This window comes from Lingula anatina, chromosome 7 (genome assembly GCF_051362555.1).
Source record: "Lingula anatina isolate TDL-2025a chromosome 7, LinAna3.0, whole genome shotgun sequence".
Lineage (NCBI taxonomy): Eukaryota > Metazoa > Brachiopoda > Lingulata > Lingulida > Lingulidae > Lingula > Lingula anatina.
Window position 1 is genome coordinate 18,311,586 of NC_141773.1, and position 24,048 is coordinate 18,335,633.

At 36.7% G+C, this 24,048-nt stretch overlaps 1 protein-coding gene across 11 annotated transcripts in view; it reads right to left on the reverse strand.

Moving 5' to 3' along the window:
• Positions 1-17,814, reverse strand: part of LOC106174496 (roundabout homolog 2-like) — a 74,096-nt gene extending 56,282 nt beyond the window's left edge. For 9 of the 11 annotated variants that reach the window (XM_087018613.1, XM_087018614.1, XM_087018617.1 and 6 more), the window contains exons 1-2: positions 17,575-17,814; positions 3,144-3,290 (exon numbers count right to left, since the gene is read on the reverse strand). The gene's annotated coding sequence lies outside the window, so the exon portion shown is untranslated. Of the gene's footprint in view, positions 1-3,143; positions 3,291-3,837; positions 3,983-17,574 lie in introns of those variants that run through there. The other 2 variants (XM_087018605.1, XM_087018608.1) reach the window with 2 other exon arrangements.
• Between the last annotated feature and the right edge of the window lie 6,234 nt (positions 17,815-24,048).

Below are 24,048 nucleotides of genomic sequence, written 5' to 3' on the forward strand. Positions count from 1 at the left end.
AGTGATATTGTGAGAGCATTTTCTGTTAATTTTCAACTGGCTGATGCATTAATTGGTACTAGTATCTGCTTTAGTGGCTTTTAACATGCATGAAATAACAAAATATTGTATCTAGGATCAATTGCTCCCAGAGTGGATTTTTCACTGTTAAAAAATTAATCATTTATGACAATTTAGCTTGATTTTGATGAAATATCTGACACAGAACAACAATTATGCTAAGTAAACTGAATATTTTATCACAAAGATGTCACTGCAGCAGTCACTAATAAATATGATACACCCATTCTTCAATACTTATTGCGATCCACTCACAGTTCGGTGGGCATGGCACTACTTGAGTGAATTTATTAATAAGTTATGTAGTAAAGTAGTACAATGACAATGTCATAAAATTCACTCATTCTTTTTTTCACATTTCAAAGCATCATAACCTGCCAAAAACATTCATACCTAGTGAGCACTATTACTAAGCACTGTCTTTTATCATCATAATAGTGAACTATACTTCTAACCACTGCACTGAAAGAAAGGACTTTGTATAAATACCCAGTATCTCACCATCCCTGTCTTTTCGACCAGGCACAGCTGTAATTTACCATTCCAAACTTCCCGCTGACTTTTATGGCTTCTCCATTCAATCTTGCCTATTGTCACGATGCCATACAAATGGATTCGCAGTCATATATCTAATGGCGCAGCAGCATGTGTTTGCAGGGTTCAGTCACAGACTAATGGACACCATTTCCAGGTATTTTCCACCATCTTCCCTGTTTTTCTTTGAATTGCTGGGTGTGATTCAGACAGTGAAACCTTACAGAAATCAGTTTCTCTTTTTTTCTATATCCAAGTGCAGCTTTCAGGGTTTCATTCTCATATATGATATGTCCTATAGATATAATCAGATCACAGCCTTTCTTCAACCTTTCTCCCCATCTCGAAATACAAAATATATGGGTTAAAGGGATTAAACGAAGTATGATTTATTGACCCAAAGTAAACATCAATCTTTTGACTCACCTCCGCCCCATCCCAACTGACCTTGGTCAGCCTGGATGTCCAGAGGTGACCACTTCCTCAGCTTTGCTCATGGTTATTTGCCAAGAACTCAATATTTTTATACTTTCTCTATATATTAACCAAACACAGCTTCTTTATTTATATACCAAACTTGTAGTGGACACATGGTGTAGACATTCTTTAATTGATTCTTCTCTGCTTTGTTGATATCAATAGTGGCCCAAGGTAAGAATTATTTTTGAGTGTGGTGTTTGACAAAAGTTTTCTGCATTATGAGGAGGGAAATTTGTGTGTGACCAATGTTTGGCAAATTAGGGATCCTATACAGTTATGATACAAGCACTGAAGAACAGGTCCCTCTTAAATATAAAATGATCACTTTTTAAATAAGGATGCACTGTGGTGACTTGACCAGATATCTAGAATTATATCAGAGTGGCATGTGACCATATTATACCATAATTGTGCCAGCAGCAAAATGCCAGTGGTCATCCATTGACCACTTAAAATACCACAACCATGTCCAATATCAAACAAACATATCCATTAACTCTTATTGTTGTGAATTTGGGAACCTGCAGCAACTTACAACACCACTCATGAAGGCATTTATGCAGACATCAAAAGAACAACATGTTTCATTTACATTGGTCACTTTGCATTAACATTGCAGTCTTGTCACAATAACTTCATCCCCAGTGGTCAGTTTCAATTAAAACCAATGGCCATAATGGTCCTACGCTAATGGTCATTTCAGCCAGTCATGTCCAAAACAATTGTTGTTTGATGTCAAAAAGAAGGGTTCTCTTTAAGTGCAGTTGTCAAGTTACAATGTTTCATGATGGGTCCCCATTAAAGATGTTCCACGGTCCATTCATCTTCCTGCTGATAATGTCCATTAAGTGGCTTGACCACCGGTTTAAGGAACAGCAAAATTATTAACCTGTGGTCCACTCATGGCAGCTTTTTATTGTATCTCCACATGAATGAAAGTCGTATCGTATCATCCACTGCCTCTGCCAGAGAACCTAGCTCTCTTTGTTCCACTTGGCCAATCTAGATGGAACTATATCCCTGTGCAGTAATGAGGGGGTTTAATTGCTTCTCATCCTGATTGAATTCTTTTGTGATATCAACGCCACTTTTACAAAAGGAAACATTGTGTCATTTGAGGAAAACTTCAGGAGGGCAATTTCAGATACAGTAATGATGTTTTTAATTATAATTTTATCTGATTAAATCTCTCTTACTTTTACACACACACACACACACACACACACACAAAAAAAAAAAAAAAAAAATCCCAATGGAAAAAAGTACACTTCAAAGTGCACTAGTAGCACAGTAATAACACCTTTGGCCATATCACAGCATTTGCACACAGAAAGCCAACAAAGCATTCAGCATAGCATTAAAGCACTGAGCAGCTTAATGGAAGTTTCACCTTTTTCTGATATGATAAATAGATGAGCCGCAAGCTATGCTGTGTTTAGCTTAAGGTATGATACTGCTGGCATCTTATTACCAATCTGTAACCATAATCCTAACATCCTGTGACTTAAGAAGTCAACTAAATCATTAGGATACATTCACCTATGCCAGAGTACTTAAATCACTTCCATCTCTAATCAGATTCCACTGTCTGAATAGATTAGTTTGTCATAAACGGTTTGAAATCAATTTTGTTGTATCCGGAGAAAAAAAGGGACAAATGTTAATAATGTATCCTTATCCCCAAAAAAAGTCATGGTCATCATACATAGCTTATATATTTTGATAAATATTGTTATTATTATCTGGTTGAAAAAGTCTCAAAGATCTCCAACATCAACCAACTGAATGCCGAACTCCTGTGCATCATCAGTAACTTGTCTCTTCCTCCACTGACCCATATCTTAGGTTCTTTAGGTCTTGCTGATAAGCCTCCAAGGAATATATTTATGCTGTACTATGTCTTGAATATTTTCCTCCCATTTCCTCATAAACAATATCCACCTTAAACTGCTGTAACACTCCACTCCAACCTTGGGTTTCACTCATCAAGTACAGCGAAGGGTGGGCATCAGTAAATATAAACAATCAAAGATTTCACCAAGATATGAGAAAAAAAAAACAGGGCTTACCTTGAAAGGGTTAAATCCAATTTGGTGTTGTTATCCTCCTTGCTCTTTCTGTGCTCTGGCGTGAATACAGCTTACTTATTATTTATCCACACCTCTGAAGTCTCCGTTCGCTCTCACTCGATCTACCTCCTCTGGCAACTGTAAGACCTGGAATACGCAAAGCATACTATCCTCTTAATCTCATTATATTGGGTCAATACCATTCTGAGGTGGGGAGGAAGTCATGCCGAGAGCCTATTAAGCCAGAGTGGGTTATTCCAAGTTTGGAAAGGGGGGACAGGCTGTTCTTTGGTGTTCCTGGAGGTTTCTTTAATTTTTTTTTTTTTTGATAAAGTGGGAAGAAGCCATGTTTAATTTGTTTTGTTTCATTACTTTTTCCTACAAACTGATTATTTAAAGTTTACATTTCTTTGCCAGATGGAGTTTTCATTTCTGAATGCTGATACATGAAAAATTTTGGTAAAATGTGCTCTAGCTGGCTTGCTCACGGTGTGTGTGTGTGTGTGTTTGTGTGTGTGGTGTATTGGTGTATGCATTGTGTGTGTGTGTGTGTGTGAGAGAGAGAGAGAGAGAGAGAGAGAGAGAGATCCGCAGTAATTACAACCTCAAATAAATCAGATAGCCATCTCCAATTATAAACATTAATATTACAATCACAAAAGCAATGTTTTTATAACCACAACCTTCCACATACCACAACATCCATTATTAAGCAACTCTATCCAACCAGTCTCTTAATAACTCATTAAGAAGTGTGCTGCTAAGTGCCATCAATTCCTGACAACAATACCTAAGAGACAGCAGTAAATCTGGGTGACAGGTAGTGCAATTCAACAGGTACAGACTATTACTCCACTAAATCTTTATTGCCTCAGTCACTTAATGGACAAAACCACAGAGGGTGACACTATCACCTGAGATAGGTGAAAAACAGTCCTCACTCATCAAAATCCCCTCAAATGGCCCTCAATGAATACAGTAAGTGCCCTGACATCTGTGGTATTATCATATAATTTTATTTATCCACTATCTGTCCCTTAAACTACACAATGGGGCCATGAGACTGGATAACCAATTACACCAGACAGCCAGCACCACTACTACTTGTACTTCTTAGGATGGGACATTTCAGTTGTTCACTCCCCTGACAGTTGATGGAGAGATTAAATAACACAATTCTCTCTATAAAAGTGGAGCCAAGACCTTAAGTGCAGGGGAAATAATGCAATCAGTTGTTATATTAAGTTGACTCATCTCGTCTTGATTGTGAATAAAGGAAGATTGGAGTGACGGGTATCCAGTGTCACTCACCGTAGGTGGATAGGTTTAATAACTTTTTTCTTTTCTTCTCTGGTCTTTCTCTTTGAATTAACTTTTTATCTTCTATTACACCATCCCTGTATTTCTAAAAATAAGCTTTTTTAAAATGCCCTTTTTTAACTTTTACTTCAAATGTGTCAAAATGTTTTGCTTTCCATTAATATATCTCTTCATTTAGAATGATTTCTTAGTTATTCTAAATGTATTAAATTTCTTTAAATGACAAGTTTTACACTAGAGCAAATCCTCATATTCTAAAAATCCTTATACTCTTAAAAAACACTTGAAAGTTTTTACTTGAAAAAAACCCTAAACAGTGATGATTTTTTAATATATAAGAACTCACCAAAAACCACTCATGCATTAAAAAAAGTCAGTCAGGAGGCTTTGAGTCAGTCCAGAAATAAAGTCAATTTTTTTTCTCTTTTTATCAATAATGATCACATGATAGGTACATTAGGTGGTTCAGGTAAAAAGACAAATGCGTTGGTGGTGAGGACAAACCAGTATAATATATTCCATAATGTAAAATGTCCCTCAATCTCTGTCAGAGTGCAAACCCAGGTTCAAATGGGGCCCCGGTTCAAATGGCAACCAGAGGGGGAGAGAGAGGGGGGGGGTTCAAAACTGATCCCTTTCAGTGAAACTCTGGTTCCACTCCCATTCCTGTCACAGATCATATTAATAACAAAAGTGTATCTAGCCCTCCAGTCTGAAGAAGTATAAATGTCCAATGGAAACAAATATAGTTTACATTGCAAAAACTGTCTCTTTAAAAGTTTATTGAGTTTATTATTATTAGAACATCAACATTCAGAGATATCACACCACAGAACACGTTTTTCTAAGTGGGAGGTGTGAAAAGGCACAGTAAGTGACGAGGTAAATACTGAAATGACATTACCAAACATCACTGGGTGATAACACAGTTCAACTGTTCAGTCATCACACTCTGATTGGATGTTATTAAATAGTCTGTTTGGGATTAATATCATATGTGTTTGCTTTGACTAAATCGTAACTTGCTAACATTTGATTTCTGGTTCTGAAAAAGTGGATTTTTGCATCCCCGTATAGTTGACCCAAAGTGAAATATGGCATATATTAGAACCTAGGTCAAATTTCGATTCAGAGTAGCCATTTCCAGCAAAAAGGGCAATTCTTTGTACCACCCCCCCCCCCCTTCCCCAACCCCCGTCTACTGGCCTGATACTCCACATCTACACATTTTGGGAACTATGCTTATGTCAATCAACTGTTTTGAATCATTGACATCAAGTACAATGCACATAAACAAATTTGGTGTCACTTGTCTCCATACCCCCCTAAATACACCTATTGTAAGTGAGTCACACCAGCCTAAAATCTTGGAATTACATCAAGTCCTGTTATAATAATTAACACCTCATCAAACCCTCTTTACCTGTGACACAATGATGGATTGCTATTGTTGGCAGGTATTTGCTATGGTTACTGTTATAATAGCCTTATTATGCAACCGAAGATAATTTGGTTACATGGTTACGTTTGGAAAGATTGAAGGAAGAAATGAGAGAGAGAAACAGAGAATAGGATGGAATTTTATAAGCAATAGGTAGACAATTTTTCCACAGAAGAAAGCGCAAGAGCCTCAAAATATCGGTAAAAGTTCATGATAACAACTGAAACACTGGAAAATGTTCACCAAAAGTTCTGCCTGAAAATGTAGACATCATATCTATCAGCATGCAACTCATCCATCTCTTACTTTTTTTTATCCTTGTCCAAATAAAAATGTAAACAATTTCCAAAATATATTCATCACACAGACACCTCTGCCTGAGCCAAGGCTATCTTTTACAGCGGTCCACTTTGAAGCTCTTTGATGGGCTGTCAGTTTGATTGACAGCTCAAGATGTCAGGTCAGATGCTAAATTGAAATGGCGCAGTTAATAACTGTTGATGGAATTTTAGCATTTGATGTGAAGGCCGATCAAAAGATGGGTTTTCCATCTTTTCTGGGTGGTGGGGCTACAGACAGGGATGTTCCTGGTAACTCCCGACATGATTTTCCGGAATGTGAGTCTTTAAAGTTTGATTCTTTTTCCAGCCATGCCGGCAAAAGGCAAACAGATAGACTGTCATGGAGTGCTTTTTGTTATCTGAGCTAAGGCCTGTGGCAAACATTTTCAAAAGAAACGGGAGGGTTCCTTTTTGGAAAAAAAATCTTTTGTACAATGAGAAATGATACAGAGACTGGATCAAAAATATGATCTAGAGTAGACCAATTCTGAGCCCAAAGGACAATTTCTTCAGAGCACCTACTCCCACCCCCTGAAGGCCCTTGCATAGTAATAGGCAAAAAAGGGGGGTTTTGAAGGGGATGGTTGAAAGGTTAAGCGTGGAAAACAGACAACTATGGTTGAATGGTTTATAATAGTAATATGGACTTTTACAAAACAGGTCTACAGCTGATTTATTTTTTCCCCATGGGTTAAAATGGACTACATCTTTTCTGTCTTAAAGGGATAATAACTCTTCGTATGAGATCTATATTTCACAATAAAAACCTTGTGAATAACTCATAGAAATATAATATATTCTGTTTTACCACAAAAACAGCAGTTATAGCTTTTATTCTGATATTTGAACTTGTCTTTAGACCACGTGACCTCCACTGATGTCTATACTCTGTTAAAATCTCTTAAGAGATTTTAACAAAAAACCAAACTTTTTAGAAAAAAACCAGGGACTAACTTTGAATGTAAAAATGGATTCATTAACCATTGGTAAGTATGGGAAAATTGTTGTTTACTCCAGGAAAATTCATTTTTTGGCCGAAACGAAGAGTTATTATTGCTTTAAACTTCAGACCACCCCGTTTATCAGCAGATGGCACTTGATGACAAAGGGTGTGACAAGTTTCACACCACTGCATCTGATACCTACCGCCAAATACCGAATGACCCAAGTTTTTTTTTCATCAAACAGAGGAGTTTGTCAACAGTTTTGTTGCTGGCCTCTCCTCACACCTTCCCTTGAGTGGATATGAATAAGAGCGGAAGGTGGAGGAAAGAAAACAGTTATCTGTCTAAATAAACATATACATTACACAGCTGGTAGTTGTCTGGGTGAGAACTGGGAAACAGTAGATGAATGATAGAAATGTGTGTAACTTTGGGCATGTTGATGAGAAATCCTTTTTTTCTTCCATTTTAATGTGGTTTCAACATGTGCTGATTTATCATTCTCATTGATTTCCCTTGTTCATCCATGCTACTTCAATACTATTCCATGACTCTCTCCTTTGTGCATCTTTCACCTTGTTTATTCTAACAAAATCAATTATGGATCTTAATTTTAGAAAAAATATTAATCAGTCAGTTTTCGTGACATGGAATGTGTGTGTGTGTGTGTGTGTGTGTGTGTGTGTGTGTGTGTGCAGTTTGAGAGCCCCAGTCTGAAGCTTAAAATTGTAACCAGCTTGTCACAAGTCCGAAAACAATTGAACTCATCAGAAGACATACTGTACTGAAATAGATGATGAAAAAAATTGTGTAACAGTGACTAAAATTTTCAGCCATCAAACACAATTGTCAAAAATATTTTTACAAGTCTGGTACCATATCTGTTAGATGGTTATTACATGTAACTCGAATAATGACTGCAGTCCCCCTTTAATCTCCAGTCAAGCTGGCAATTTCAACTGCGGTTAACTTCACTAATGCTAATGTGAATGGCCCTTATCTACCACTGTGTGTATGTGCGTGTGTATGTGCATGTGTGTGTGTGAGTGTACATGATCCTGTGCATGCTTCTACATACTTGTATCCTTATCAATCTGCCTGTAGCGTAACTTTTCCCTTGCAACAGGGCTGATTACAATTCAGCTTTTTCCTAGCCTGTTGCAAAATACAGTTTTAACTCTTTTTATCCTTGAGGCAGTTTTGTCTCTCTATCTTCCCCTCTCCCAGTAGTCAAATATCTAGCAGGTGGACTGTAGCCTTCTGTGAGGAGATGGTCACCAGTGATAACCCTCTCTACCACGGATCACTTGACTGACAAGAAAAATATCCAATCACTAGTGGAAATGCCAAACCTCTTGCCTTGGGAACTACAGTATCTGGTGTAATTTTTTTGTAGGTTAGAAGTTAAGTAAAGGATAGAAGAGTGGAAATGGTTAAGTAAATAAGATATAATATAAAATGAAAACAAAAAACAAAAAACAAATGGAGAGTAGAAAAAATTCCTTGTACATTGTAGACATGCATAATCAAAGATGTGCTTACAGTTAAATAAAAAATTCCAAAAAATTATAACATATTATAGTGGGATTAAAAAAAAAAAAAAAAACAAAAAAAACTGATTACTGGGATATAAACATAGTTTTAGGTTTCCAATGTGTACCACTTTACCAAAATTTGAACTTATGTCTCATAGGTACATCTTTGTTATAACAACTGTTTATAGACAGTATACCTGAGGGACTTCATGAATGAAGTTCATGTAAAAACTCATCAAAAATGGCCCAGATACTGCTCCACTGGTTCCAACCAACAACTCATCCAGGGTCAACCATAATGATGATTTAAAAGACATTAATTCCTGATAAATAGTATGATTACAGCGTATATACAGTAAATGTGTTTTTATCTGTCTCCATATATCTGACGGCACGCGTCACATGGAGTGTGCTGCTATAGCTTTCAGATTCTCCCGGTGGTGTCGTACTGTGTCATGTAGGCAGAGTGTGTACATAGAGTGCCGTGTGCATGCATAATATCTTACATACCATTGTATTATGTTCCAGGGAAGGGGGGGGGGCACAAGGAACTAGAGGATCAGAGAGGCGATACCGCCTCCGAATATTGTACCACCAGCTGGAGCAAGCGCATTCGTATAGACCCCCACATACACAAAATAAGGGGTGCAGCCACCAGTCTTGTGCTTGACAAGCTGTAAAAATGCAATCAACAAGAATTTTCAAAATATGCAAAAAATATATATAACTAAAAATGGTGCAATCAAAGTTAAGTTCATTGTAAGGTAGGTCAAAGGTCAATTTCAAGGTCACAGTAAATTGCCAGTATATGACTTCCTATCCAACTTCAATAGTAACTATGGACCTATCTCTGCCAGTTTTGGAGATAAAAGGGAAGCAAAATTTGCAAAGTTCAGTTCATGGTGAAAAGTAGGTCAAAGGTCAATTTCAAGGTCACAGTAAGATTGCCAGTATATGACTTCCTATTCAACTTCAATAGTAACTATGGACCTATCTCTGCCAGTTTTGGAGATAAAAGGGAAGCAAAATTTGCAAAGTTCAGTTCATGGTGAAAAGTAGGTCAAAGGTCAATTTCAAGGTCACATTTAGATTGCCAGTATATAACTTCCTATTCAACTTCAATAGTAACTATGGACCTATCTCTGCCAGTTTTGGAGATAAAAGGGAAGCAAAATTTGCAAAGTTCAGTTCATGGTGAAAAGAAGGTCAAAGGTCAATTTCAAGGTCACAGTAAAATTGCCAGTATATGACTTCCTATGCAAGTTCAATAGTAACTATGGACCTATCTCTGCCAGTTTTGGAGATAAAAGGGAAGCAAATTTTGCAAAGTTCAGTTCAAGGTGAAAAGTAGGTCAAAGGTCAATTTCAAGGTCACAGTAAAATTGCCAGTATATGACTTCCTATTCAAGTTCAATAGTAACTATGGACCTATCTCTGCCAGTTTTGGAGATAAAAGGGAAGCAAAATTTGCAAAGTTCAGTTCATGGTGATAAGTAGGTCAAAGGTCAATTTCAAGGTCACAGTAAGATTGCCAGTATATGACTTCCTATTCAACTTCAATAGTAACTATGGACCTATCTCTGCCAGTTTTGGAGATAAAAGGGAAGCAAAATTTGCAAAGTTCAGTTCATGGTGAAAAGTAGGTCAAAGGTCAATGTCAAGGTCACAGTAAGATTGCCAGTATATGACTTCCTATTCAACTTCAATAGTAACTATGGACCTATCTCTGCCAGTTTTGGAGATATAAGGGACTAAATGTTATAATTTTGGAGTTACCATAATGTGCCATAAATTTCCTACAGAAAAAATTAATTAAAATAAAGAAAAGGTCATTTTGGTCAAAGTTCTTGAAATGGGAGGTTCTCTGAAGTTGCAGAAGTTTAAATTTGATAAAATAATGTCATTTTTGACCACAAGTTGTCTGCTTTGCCAAGCATTATGTTTTATTTTTCCGGAGTTCAAAATTTATTATCCATTACCGTACTGCACATTTTTACAGAAGCCGACTGGTGTCATATGTTGAAAAAAAAAATTATCTCGAAATTTCGAGATAGCATTTTTTTTGTTCAAATTTCAAAATACTATCTCGAAATTTCGAGATAAATTTTTTTGCTCAAATATCAAAATGCTATCTCGAAATTTCGAGATAATTTTTTTTTTGTTCAAATTTCAAAATGCTATCTCGAAATTTCGAGATAAAAATTTTTTTTGTTCAAATTTCAAAATAGTATCTCGAAATTTCGAGATAATTTTTTTTTCTACATATGGCACCAGTCGGCTTCCGTACATTTTCCTTTCACCACCAATATGTACTTTCTGATACAGCGTAACTCGAAAACCGTATGGAATACAAAAAAACCGAGACCACCTCCAGTGTTGGGCTTTACATGCTCTACAAAATGAATGAAAAAGAATGGGTCTCTAGCATTAACGGTTCCCGAATTAGAGACAGTTTTCAGTTTCGGTATCTTATGGCCGCTACTCCTGTGAAAATGCACCGATTGACCCCAAATTCACGGAGATGAAAGATGACCTGAAGGGTAACACTTTCCAATAATATTATTGGTTAAGTCTGTGTGGCGTCTGAATAACAGGGCAAAAAATTTTTTTTTCATAAAAAATTTCATTTTTTTGAAAATTTTGACCCATTTGACCTTGAAGTAAAGGTCAAAGGTCAAATCCGAGGGTATATTTGAAATCTACACATATGACTTTTGGAAAGCCGTCTATAGAAATTTTTCCCGTAACTCCTTCTGTAGGGTAGATAATTAGCATTTAATTTTGCCATTTTTAGACAAGGGTGCATTGCAATGAGTGCCACACCCAGACCCCAATACCGACAAAGCCCAAATTTTACGTGGAACGAGTTGAGATTATAGGTGACCTAAATCCATGAGATGGGTACGGGGGCCCTTACCGTCTAGGAGGAGAAGCGGTAACGGTAACATGGCGGCGGAGCCGGCGGAACGGACCGGACGGGACCGAAACCATGTGTACCGCCAGCGCTAACGCTGGTGGTAAATTTTTTTGTTCAAATTTCAAAATAGTATCTCGAAATTTCGAGATAATTTTTTTTTCTACATATGGCACCAGTGGGCTTCCGTACATTTTCCTTTCACCACCAATATGTACTTTTTGATACAGCGTAACTCGAAAACCGTATGGAATACAAAAAAACCGAGACCACCTCCAGTGTTGGGCTTTACATGCTCTACAAAATGCAAAAAAGAATGGGTCTCTAGCATTAACGGTTCCCGAATTAGAGACAGTTTTCAGTTTCGGTATCTTATGGCCGCTACTCCTGTGAAAATGCACCGATTGACCCCAAATTCACGGAGATGAAAGATGACCTGAAGGGTAACACTTTCCAATAATATTATTGGTTAAGTCTGTGTGGTGTCTGAATAACAGGGCAAAAAATTTTTTTTTCGTAAAAAATTTCATTTTTTTGAAAATTTTGGCCCATTTGACCTTGAAGTAAAGGTCAAAGGTCAAATCCGAGGGTATATTTGAAATCTACACATATGACTTTTGGAAAGCCGTCTGTAGAAATTTTTCCCGTAACTCCTTCCGTAGGGTAGATAATTAGCATTTAATTTTGCCATTTTTGGACAAGGGTGCATTGCAATGAGTGCCACACCCAGACCCCAATACCGACAAAGCCCAAATTTTACGTGGAACGAGTTGAGATTATAGGTGACCTAAATCCATGAGATGGGTATGGGGGGCCTTACCGTCTAGGAGGAGAAGCGGTAACGGTAGCCGTCCGGCGGAGCCGGCGGAGCCGGCGGAGCCGGCGGAACGATCCGGACGAGACCGAAACCATGTGTACCGCCAGCGCTAACGCTGGTGGTACAATAAAATTATGTTGATTTAATTCACGCAACATATCTACAGGCAAAAGAGGAAAATATTTAGGATGGAACCCTTCTTGCCTTTTTTGGGTCTGCAAATAAGTCTTCGTGTACATGAATGGACAGTACCATCAATCCATTCTACTGACACTGATTTTATATATATATATATATATATATATATATATATATATATATATATATATATATATATATATATGTTGTCAGTCAAAAGCATACACCTAAAGAAAAATAATGTTCAGATGTATAATATGAATCGTTTCCAAACTGAATATTATTTGAATGTAATGAAAACTGTAATGAGAAATGGCAAAAAATTTAGGTTGGTCCAACCAAAATTATACAAAATAATGATGTACAAAGTGGGAGGGGATGCAATGCTTTGAATAAATGCAACGGCAACTTTCCATTTTCAGGAAAGTTTTTTGAAGATGTCAGAAACTGATGCACAACAGCACCTGTATAGCTAAAGACCTCTTTTTTCAATGGATGAAAATCACATTTCCACCGTCAATTCACAATTTCTTCACCCTCAGGAACACACTGGTGAACAAACACAGGATGCATTCAGTTCATTGGACTATCTAGTCCGCGGGCCAAATATGGTGACCGACTAAAAAGCTTGCCGTCTAATCCGCTTACAGACACTGAATAGATTCCCTGTGGGGACGTATTCAAGTGGGTCGGCCATATTGGACCCATGGACTTGTTATAGTCTGCTGTTCTGAATGCAGACAGTGCAATGCCATCCTTTTTTATGAATGAGGTTAAAACAAATATTTATCTTTCTGTCCTATTACTCTTGTATTATAGGAAAAGGAAGTAAGCCTTTCCATCTATCAGTGATGTTATCTGTTCTCATAAAAAGCTATTACAGCTGCTTTGGCTGTTTATCAGATTTCACCTAAGATACACATAACAGGGACAGGGCAATCAGAGAGTGACATCCTGCAGTAATGGCCGACTGAGGTTCATCTGACATCGGATGACTTTCTGATAAAAAATAAGAGTAAAATGCCTTTTTAGACAGGTCAATCTTCACTGTTGTTAGATATACAATTGTTACGGCATCTTAGGAGAAACTAGAATATTTAAGGGGCCATTAAGAATAGATGATCCAAGTACTAACTGACCCCTGATTAAATATGGCCAACCACACTTCAAAAGCGCCGCTAAATCCATGATGGCCTCCCTACCTCCATACGTGCCATCGCTGCAGGGGCCTAGCAATTATACCTCAGACCCAAGATTAAATCAGTTGAATGACACGTGTGGAGGTGAGAAAACCATCAGGAATCAGCGGCATCGCTTCTGAAGTGTGGCAGGCCATATTTAGTTGGTGGATCAGTTAGTACTTGGATCATCTATTCTGAAGGACCCCTAAGTTGCCTGAAGGATGGATCTAGACAGGTTTCCAGCAGACGGTTAGAATCTTTTTGCTAGGCGCAAAATAATTCTGAAATGGCCGGCTTCTGACAGTAGTCAGCCAGGCAGAGCTATCCTTGAGAAGTGGTAAGGATGATAAAAAGATAACATTATAAAAAAGCGATAGGTTCCTTTAAAAAATGTTTCTGAAATATTTTAACTAATTTACATACAAACATAACTCAATATAAAGATATCTGACAGCTAGCTCTTTCACTGCACAAAATGGCTGCTGATCATTCTAAACTTCATGTATGCCATGTATAAACTTTTTCCCTAACAACTGTTCCACATTTGTTTATTCCCAGCATTAGTTATGCTACATTTGACAATCATTGTTAATCAAGTGAACATCTTAAGTTAACAGGGAAAAGTATTAATCTTTATCAGGACTATTGCTATCAGGGCTGCTTTGGAAATATGCAAACATGCATGAATTTAGCAATCAAGTAATAACAGTAATCAGTTTCCTGTCAATAACACAGACCACATTCCCATAAACGCTGTCGATCTACGTAGATTGATCCAACTCTGCTGGGACTTTTGCCAAGTGTAATTATCTTAAGTGAATGACATGCCTCCTTTTGCTTCCAATATTCTCATATCACCAGCTTTTATGTATTCTACTCAATGCAAAGAGGAGGTGTGTCAATTAATCCGACTGCAGTCAGCAAGAGTCCCCTGCAGAGTTGGGTGGATTCATATAGACCGATGGTGTCTATGGGAATGCACCCTAAAATCCACTCACCAAAACATTTCGGCATTCAGAACCATCTTTACCAACACCAGTAGCACTATATTTATTGCCCAGACTCTCCGAGGCGACTCGGAGTAATGAGAACTTTCTAGTAATCTGCCAAAATTCCAGGTTCTGACATCTAAGATTAATATTCCAGGTAGAAATATAATGGCCACTACAGCACCATGCAGGTGTTTCCAAGGTAAAGGGATAGCTATTAGCAGCAGAACTGTTTTATAATTTGATTAAGACAAGACAGAAAATACTTTTTGCTCTGTTATATGATTACAGTTTAGTCTGTGGAGTAATTGCAGTGTTTTTCAACTATAGAATTCCATGAGGCAAAAGAAGTAACTGGGTAGCCAGTACTTACAGTGGTCAGGATCACGCTCCACATTGAGTTTGATATCTAACTGAGTGTTCCAACAATATGTGAATATTGTAGTGTATATAATGCATTGCTGCAATACCATTCTACCTATAAATGTCAAAAGTAAATCTGGCATTTTTACAACCACGTGTGACCCATGTACTTCTCTCTTTACTCTCCCCATCTCTGACTGGTAGTCACTGCATTAACTCCAACACTCTAAAGTTAAAATTAAGTGTATGCTTTTTTATAGCAGAAATATTAGCATAAGTTGTACTCATATAGCACAGCTCTAAAATATTAAATGACTATGGTTTTATACTGCAGGGGCATTCAACTTCCAAGAAATATTAAATCTGTTGATTTTATTGCACATTTGTGCATGAAAAAAAAACATTATTTTGATTGTTCAAAGCAAATAACTCACAAATGTGATTTTATGATTACTTAGCTGAAAGCAAAAAAAGAATCATCAAAGGTTTAGCAACTAGATGTAAATAGAGAAAATGTTAGAAAATTATTGCTTTTATCCATCATAAACACGAACAAAAAACGTGCACAGTTCAAGATAGTACAGAGAAGGCAAGTGAAACTACTACCTCTGAAGAATAAAGAGAGTAATTGTACACACGTAGACACGTTACTTTTTGCTGTAATAAATAATCATAAAAATACTTGCGTATAAGTAATTAATTGAGGTGAAAAAGGTCTAGGCTTCACAGATGTTGTTTACATTCACAGAGACAAGACAAATGATGCCATTATTGCTCTCTCTTTACGTAAAGATAACAAAGTCACTATTTGTCCTTCAAAATGAAGCTAGCACGTAAGCAGTGAAAACAAAAGGGGTCTTCAATCATTTTTTCATGCTTTCACAATGTAGTAATAAATAAGAGATGATATAAATGCAGAAGTGGTGTGCAGTTGCATACTTACTAGATAATGAATGGCATTTTCAGGTTAGGTAATTTAAAGTACCCAAGTTAATTCCTGGCATAACAATAATAATAATAAGAAGAAATAAGAAGAGGAAGAAGAAGAAAGGAGAAGAAAAACCTTGCAAAGCTGCATCTGAGCTAGTGCAGAAGCCCTTTTTCTCTTGTTTTTTTTTCTTTTTTTTAAGCATTATTTAACATCACTCGTGTGTTTGCCTTTATGTTTGGTGTTTAATCTGAATAAATGTAAAAAGTAAAAACAGCAGCAGTTTTCTATGTGATCTTCATGAAAGCAGGAGTTTGGCAGCCATTCCAACACAGTGTTCACTGCATGCTCTGATACAACATGTCCTCCTCCAGCAATGGGTATGATATGGTTTTATAACCTAGTTACATTACTGCTACCATATTCAGTTTGTTTAATAAGAACATATTTACATAAGTGTCTTCTGAGTTATATGAGCAAATAAAAGACCTGGTGAGAAGTTGGGCAAATCTTCTCCATTTCTGTTCTTTTTCAATATTTCACTATTACTGTTTTTCCCATTGTATGATAAATATTTTACCACCACATCTCCAGTAATCAGTGAAGATCATATCTGTTGTATGGCAATTTTTAAAACTAAATTCATTTCAGATATTGATAAGCATCCATTACGATTTATGATAAGATTAATGATATGAATTCGATATATAACTGATACAGATGGACTGCATATTATTTTCCCCTATATAATCAGCTGCATTAAAAAAACTGCAAGCAGCAACATTAATATGTGACATAGCCTCTACACCTCTTAACTCTATATTCTATAGTACCTACACCCTATAAAATATTTAAAGTGAAAAAAATGCTTGCTCTTTTTATGCAACACACTGTCATAAATACTTTATGGATAATACTTCATAGTAATATAGATAATATACCAGGACAATGTCAATGAAAATTATCATCCATTTTCTGCATTTCTGTCTACATACCATGATATTTATAAATATGAAATGCTACTGTCTGCACAAACAAAGAGATATGTACACACAGTTTAATGAATAATGAAATGGATGAAGCAGCTTGAAATCTACAAGTTCTTCAGATGTTCGCAAACAAGAAAGCGCCTATATAGCCTATACAAATGGTAATTCAAAATAGATATACTATATATAATACAAAATGAGGCTCTCTGACTTCACACAGTTAAGGAATGTTTCCTGATATAATATATGTAAACATACCTGTTTCATGATGCTATTACAGACTTGTTTTCCCACACACACACACGCACACACACACACACCTAGTATGTGTAAAGCATAAGACAGATATTAGTTAAGAATTAATAGAACAGACAAAAAGACCAAAGTAGACGGGGTTTTCATCAGAATCAGATCAGACTCCTCATCAAAATGAGGAAAACAAAGAACATAAGCACAACAAGCTAATTTTTTCTTTTACCTCACCTCACCCAGGTTAAACAGACTTAGTAGATATTTCTTCTGTATACTCACCTTTTCTTTGTCTAAAATTCAAGGTAACAGGCTGCTGTTATCCCTCTGAGCAAATAGACTCAAATTCCTTGCAATATAATTGTAGGAATCCAGTTCAAGTACAACGGCCCTTCCTTTATTTTTCTCCAAATCTCTGATTTGTTTAAAATGAATTTTTCTAGAAGCAAATGCTCTTTAAGAGTCTGTTCTCTATGCAGTATTTCTTTTCAATAAGTGGCTGAAATCTCTGATCTTCAATACCTGCAATGAAAAATGGATACGTGTTACAGAATACCTGGGATTTTTAAATGAATTTAAAGGAAGCACGATATCATGAATTTCCCTATATACAAGTACTATATGCCCAGGCATGGAAGAACATGCACAGCATTACCTACATGTTTCAACACATAGGCATATGTAAACACCTGTACTGTTCAAAGTTGCTAAATTGTCAGAACAAAAACAAATATCCCCCCCCCCCCAAAAAAAAAAAAAAAATTAAACCTTACTTTTGCCCCCAAACTGAAAAATGCAGCAATTTTAAAATTACCCAAATCTCATGTCTTAACTTTTATCTTCTACAGATTTAAGCGCCCAAAACAATGGGAATTGTCACTGAAAAATGTCTAGAATACGTGTAACTATGTGGAGTTGGCAACACTACTTCAGATAAGCGAGCAGGACATCTAGCTGAATATAAAACCAGTCTGCCTTGATGGCACGGACATCAATATGGACTGTGCATGCATATCTTTGCTAGGTTGCCAACTTACTATTGCCTTTGCATCAGCGCCAAAATGCAGCATGTGCACCTATGTCTGTGTGTACCTTTTCATCTATGCATTCAATAAAACAGGTGGCAATATTAATTGTATATATATCTCATGCTTATATATCTCTATCTTTACCTCTGTATCTGCACCAAAAACATATGCACCATTACCCCTATCTGTCTGTCTGCAACAAGGGTTTGAGCCAGTTCTATCATGTGAGCACGAAAAGCCGTCTGTTCATATTTATGCTGGATTCTTCATACACACTGGCACGCACTGCCGCAAGCCGTAATAAACACTGGTCTCACTCTCACCTGTTCACCCCTGATTACAGGTAAACATACTAATATGCTCCTGTCATGTAGACACCATTTTACAGTAAGACATGAGACGCATCAATGCTAGATTAAGCATGGGTGTGATGTTATTCCAGACAGGTATCAGAGATTACCTTGGCCAACTGGGATTACATAAGCATGACAATTTCAGTCAGGTCTGAGAATTCCTGTGACTGTTAAAAAAAATCAATACTGATATTGAAAACCAGTAACATTGATCATTATCTGCAAAAGATTGCTGAGAATTTGCAGTATCTTCCATAGGTTTTATACTTACACAATTTTTTTAATATCCAAAATTGCAGCCATAACCAAAATGGCTGCAAGAAGTGATTTATTCAGATTATTATTGCAATCTCTATTCTGGCAGTATTGCCAAGTTGGCAAAAACCATAGGCTTAAGCTAAGAAGTGGCTTATATGCTACATGTGCTGTTATAATTCTTATGATCATGACAGCATGTTGACGATGATGAAGACATCCTTTTTCTCAAACTTTCTGGACAATAAGTCATGTTCAGATTGATCTTAATAGAATATGAGTATTAATTTGAGATAGCTGAGGCTGGAGTGCTCTTCTCCTCCGTAGCCTCTTCAAAACAAGTCATGAGAGAGAGAGAGAGAGAGAGAGAGAGAGAGAGAGAGAGAGAGAGAGTTTTTATCCTGATGGTAGGCCAAAGACACACTTGCCACCAATAGCCTGGTGATATCCTATCATCACATATCTTACATCTTCATCAAGATAAAACTGCACGAAGATAATAAGGTTATATGTACTAAGAGAGGGTTGTAGCTGTCATGAAAGAGTCCATTTCTTATCTGAAAAAAGATGACAAAGTGCTTACCTGGATGTCTGGAGGTGTTGCAAGGAAAAAGGAACACAAATTATATACAATGACTGCTCAACAGCCCATAAAATATCCTGTCAAAAATATGACTGTTCAGCGATAATATCACACCTCTCTAATCTATCTGTCTCCAGTCTGGCTATAAATCTTGTGTTCCCGGCCACTATGTACAGTGCACAGTAAACTTTTATACTTGTATTCCATAATCCACTGCTTATAAAGTTCTGACAAATATCCAAAATCACCCTGATAAAAAGTACTCAAAAGTCAGCTTTTAATTAGTGTTGATTTTATCTTCATTTCCATGTGCTGAAGTTTTTGTATATATTTGACATATTATTTGATGTTTTGGTAATGAAAATTGATTCTTGAAATAATTAAATCATATTTCTTTAAATAAAGACTAAATGATCGGAGATCATGATCAAGCCTTTGGCTTTTTCAACCTAAGCTATACTGTATATTTTTATCATACCTGTTATAATAGCCAATCCTTTATCATACACAAAAGACAACAATTTATTCTGTATGAATCCAGCATTTTTAAGAAAAGAATAATTTTTTTTCACTTATTGAAAGTGGAAACAACCTATGACAAAGCACAAAAGAATTCAAAAGCAAATCAACTCCAGGAGCAACTCAGGAACTATCACCAGGGAAAAACCTCACTTTCACTGTCCTCAACTAAACCTTCATTGCCAAAAAATGTAAACCAACCAGGCTTTCCCACAAACTGTTTTTTCTAGGACACAAGATCCAAGCTAGTTTCTTGTTTGACGCAAGTCTTGCAATGTTGTGATCACTGGAAGCAAGACCCTCCTGCTGGTCTGAGTTCCATCAAAGGAGGAGACCCGGAATAAGGCATGACACAAACATGGTAGAAGTCTGTCCATCCTGACCCTGTGTGTCTCCTCAAGCATACCCACATGTACAAACTGATATTTGTCACAGGTCTTCAATAGATGTATTGCTAAAAAGCATGTACCCGTAGATTCTTAATTCCTGTGTGGTTGTTCTTAAAATTTAACAATACACTTTCAGAAAACACTATAATAGGCATTATTATTTTGTTAGCATAAATATACCCAGATATATATATATATTCCTTATTTTTCCTTTTTTTTCATTGGTTGGTGAAATATATCATAAATTGCATTACCTTACTGTGAGAACTGGTTATGCCACACAATGCTTTTCTTGCTTGTATGTTCCCTACTACAAATGACCACTGTACTTATAGGCCTTTCTTCTATACCATAATACCTCCAAAAATCTCCTGACTCAAATAATCAAATTTCCGTCTTATATGACCATCTGTGAGTAAGCACCAAAAATATGTAATTCATCATAAACGAATCAAGAGTATCCTATATTTCCTTTACTGCTCACCTCTTCAAAGAAAATGTGAACTTTTCACATGACTTATCTAGCATTTTCAAAGTAAGAGTGTGTTCACAACTAAAGTATTGCACTAGGTACATGCAGATCGTTCCAACTCCGCATGGACTCTTGCTGAAAGCAATCAGATTAAAGATTAACACGCCTCCTCCTGGCATTGAGTAGAATACAGAAAAGCTGGCGATTGTACGAGTACACTGAAAACAAGAGGAGGTGTGCTTTACAGTTAATCTGATTGCATTCGGTGAGAGTTCCTGTGAAGTTGGTTTGAACTACCTAGGACAATCAATTCAGTGTGAACATGCCATAGGTCTTAACAGTATTCCCTGTTCTGTTTAAAGACCTGGTTGTGGCCAGCCATCCATGCCTTGAAACACTACTGCCATGCTCAAAGTTAGGCTATGATTAAAAAAACTGGAAATTCAAGAACAATTTAAAGAAACCCTTGTTTGATCTTTTTGGCTGCCATGACAGTTCACACTGGGGGAACATCTTTGAAGTATCTGGGAAGATGCTCACCTCAGGTGAGTGAGTAATGAGGCCATGTTACAGATGTTAGGGCCATGTGACTCTTCAATTTCCCTCCTTATTTCAAAACAGAAAGGACTATTTTGTGGACAAAGAGTTACGCAATTTTTTTTCGTTATACAGGAGTGCCAATTCTAAAGATATTTAACATGTTATAAAAGTTATTCTTAATAAACACCTCAAAAATGGGAATTCATAGTGAAGATGTGATAAATATGTGTAAACGTGGAGTTTGGGACCTCTGCCATTTACAGCAGCATGCTGATAGAGCAAGGCTAATTTTCAGTAATATCATGAAGCTAAAAAGGTCATGAGGTACATTACCCCCCCCCCCCCCCCCCAATCTTTCCACTCAGTATAGTCTGTGTTACCTTAATTGTTAATTAATTATGGCAGTTGGCACACAGGAGTATTTTATCATACATCATTCAGTATATGTGTTCAGTTGATATAAAAAAATTCCTCCTCTTTGAAGCCATGGGAAGCTGTGCTGGAGATATGATCTCACACGCAATCTAGAACACTGTTCCCTTCGAAACCAGGAGGTAACAAATTTGATTGCCAACTTGTGAAATTCTCCACCTCCTGGCTAAATGGCAACCTCTGAGCAAGATTTTTAGCAGGATGACTCATTATATTCACAAACTTTAAAAGAGAAAGAAATTTTAAGAAATTCTTTTTCAAGTAAAAATCTGTTTCTATTTTGATCAAAGTTCGAAATCACCTTGTGGTAACATGAACATGGCCAGCATCAACCTATATCAACCTACTGTAAATATTATACAAATGGTTTTTAATTATTTCTTTTATTTTACTTTCATGTTTAGAGCAGCAGCTTTGAAGAAAAATCTGATGCTGCACTTTAATTTTAATCACAATCCAACTAAGGCACTTGACTTTTAACCCTCAAGTGACCGAGTGGGGTCATTTACGACCCCAGCCATATGATTTAATGTGCCATCTCTTTATTTTTTATTCGAATTTTCTTTCCTTGCATGAGTTTGTCAGTCTACTAATCCTACACACTTTCACAGTTTTTTGTAGGGATCAACCAATTAGTGTGGCGCATACAGCACAAACTCTTGTGGGGTCATTTATGACCCCAAAGAGAAGCATTGGTTTTTAAATATTAGTTTTTAAATTTAATTCAAATGTTTTGCCCATGCAACTGACAGGAAAATGCCACATGCATGTACTTCATGCAACCAGCCAGTGTGCCCAAAGCATAGGCACAAATAAGTGGTTTGTAAAGATTGCCCTTGAAGTGTTCCTAATAGTGCATCGCTGAATCTAATTTCAGTAGCTTTGTTGGAACTTGTTCTCATAACTGGGTCTCTCATTTTGACGGTTACAATTTTCGGGTATTTCGGAAATCAAAAGAATTCTGTCGATATCATTTTATACATATATTAACAAAGTGTTTGTGTGGATTTTGTTATATACACAGATGTGGTAGTAACATACATGTAGGTTGATTGAATGTGTTCTGAGAAGTATGCCTTCCTTACCGGCATTAGGGTATTCCCTACTCAGCAAATCAGCTAATTATTCTTATTGAAGTCAGCAGGATGCTATCTCAACATAAGTCAAAATATTTTTACTCAAAGCAATTTTGTAATGTACTTTTTTCATTTAGTGTGGCAAATAAAAAGAAAGGTTTCTGCAAGTGGAAATTGACAAGGACTGTCTAAATACCGGTGTAATGTTGTTCTTAAAATCTGTGCTTGGTTATTTCATGCAATAAAAGTATTATTACCAAATACTTTTTTACATTAGATCATTATAAAATACTTGTCTTAAATCCTGGGAGTAGTATAGGTGTGATAAACCCTCAACAGCCTTTTATAATAAGGATCCCTGTATAGAACACAATGGGGTCATAGATGACCCCACTTGGTCATTTCCGTCAGTAAAATAGCTTGGTCTCTTGAGGGTTAAATCAAGCTATAAAAACATTCATGTTCCCCTCTCCTCCAATTTAATCCTTGCCTATCGTGTGGTGGGCAAATAAATTTGATAAGTATTCAGATAAATATCACCAAGACCACAGCCAGTGACCATATCAAATGTCCAGTTGTCCAGAGAGTGATGGTCACTCCCCCTAATTGTCCACTCCTATCTGCTGGCGACAGGGAGACTGACCACAAGGTAACGGTGACTGTCTCTGGTCACTCATGCTCATGTCACCAGGACATCATGTATGTCCATCTTGGACTTAAACACATAAAACTTTCAGTACTTTTGGTTCAAAATCTAGCTGAAAACATACAGCAATTGCATTGGTTAGTAGCCCTTCAGACAGTCTCATAAATTTAATGTTCAACCAGTAAAATTTTGACAAGTCAACAGTTTTTATTCAGAAAAAATTAACTGATGAGGAGCTGCTGTACTTGGACGTAACCATGGAGTAAAGATAATAACATAAACACAGCCCCCATACATATACGCCCTCACCTGGGGATGCTTTTACACCTTATTAATCATACTTGTCTCGCAAACTTCAAATCGTTTAAAGAAGACAGTAATTTAGTTTTGTCGTGGGTATGTGATTGGTCATTTATAACTTGCGAGGTGACATTTAGTGACAGAGACTGTCACTAGGTTTACC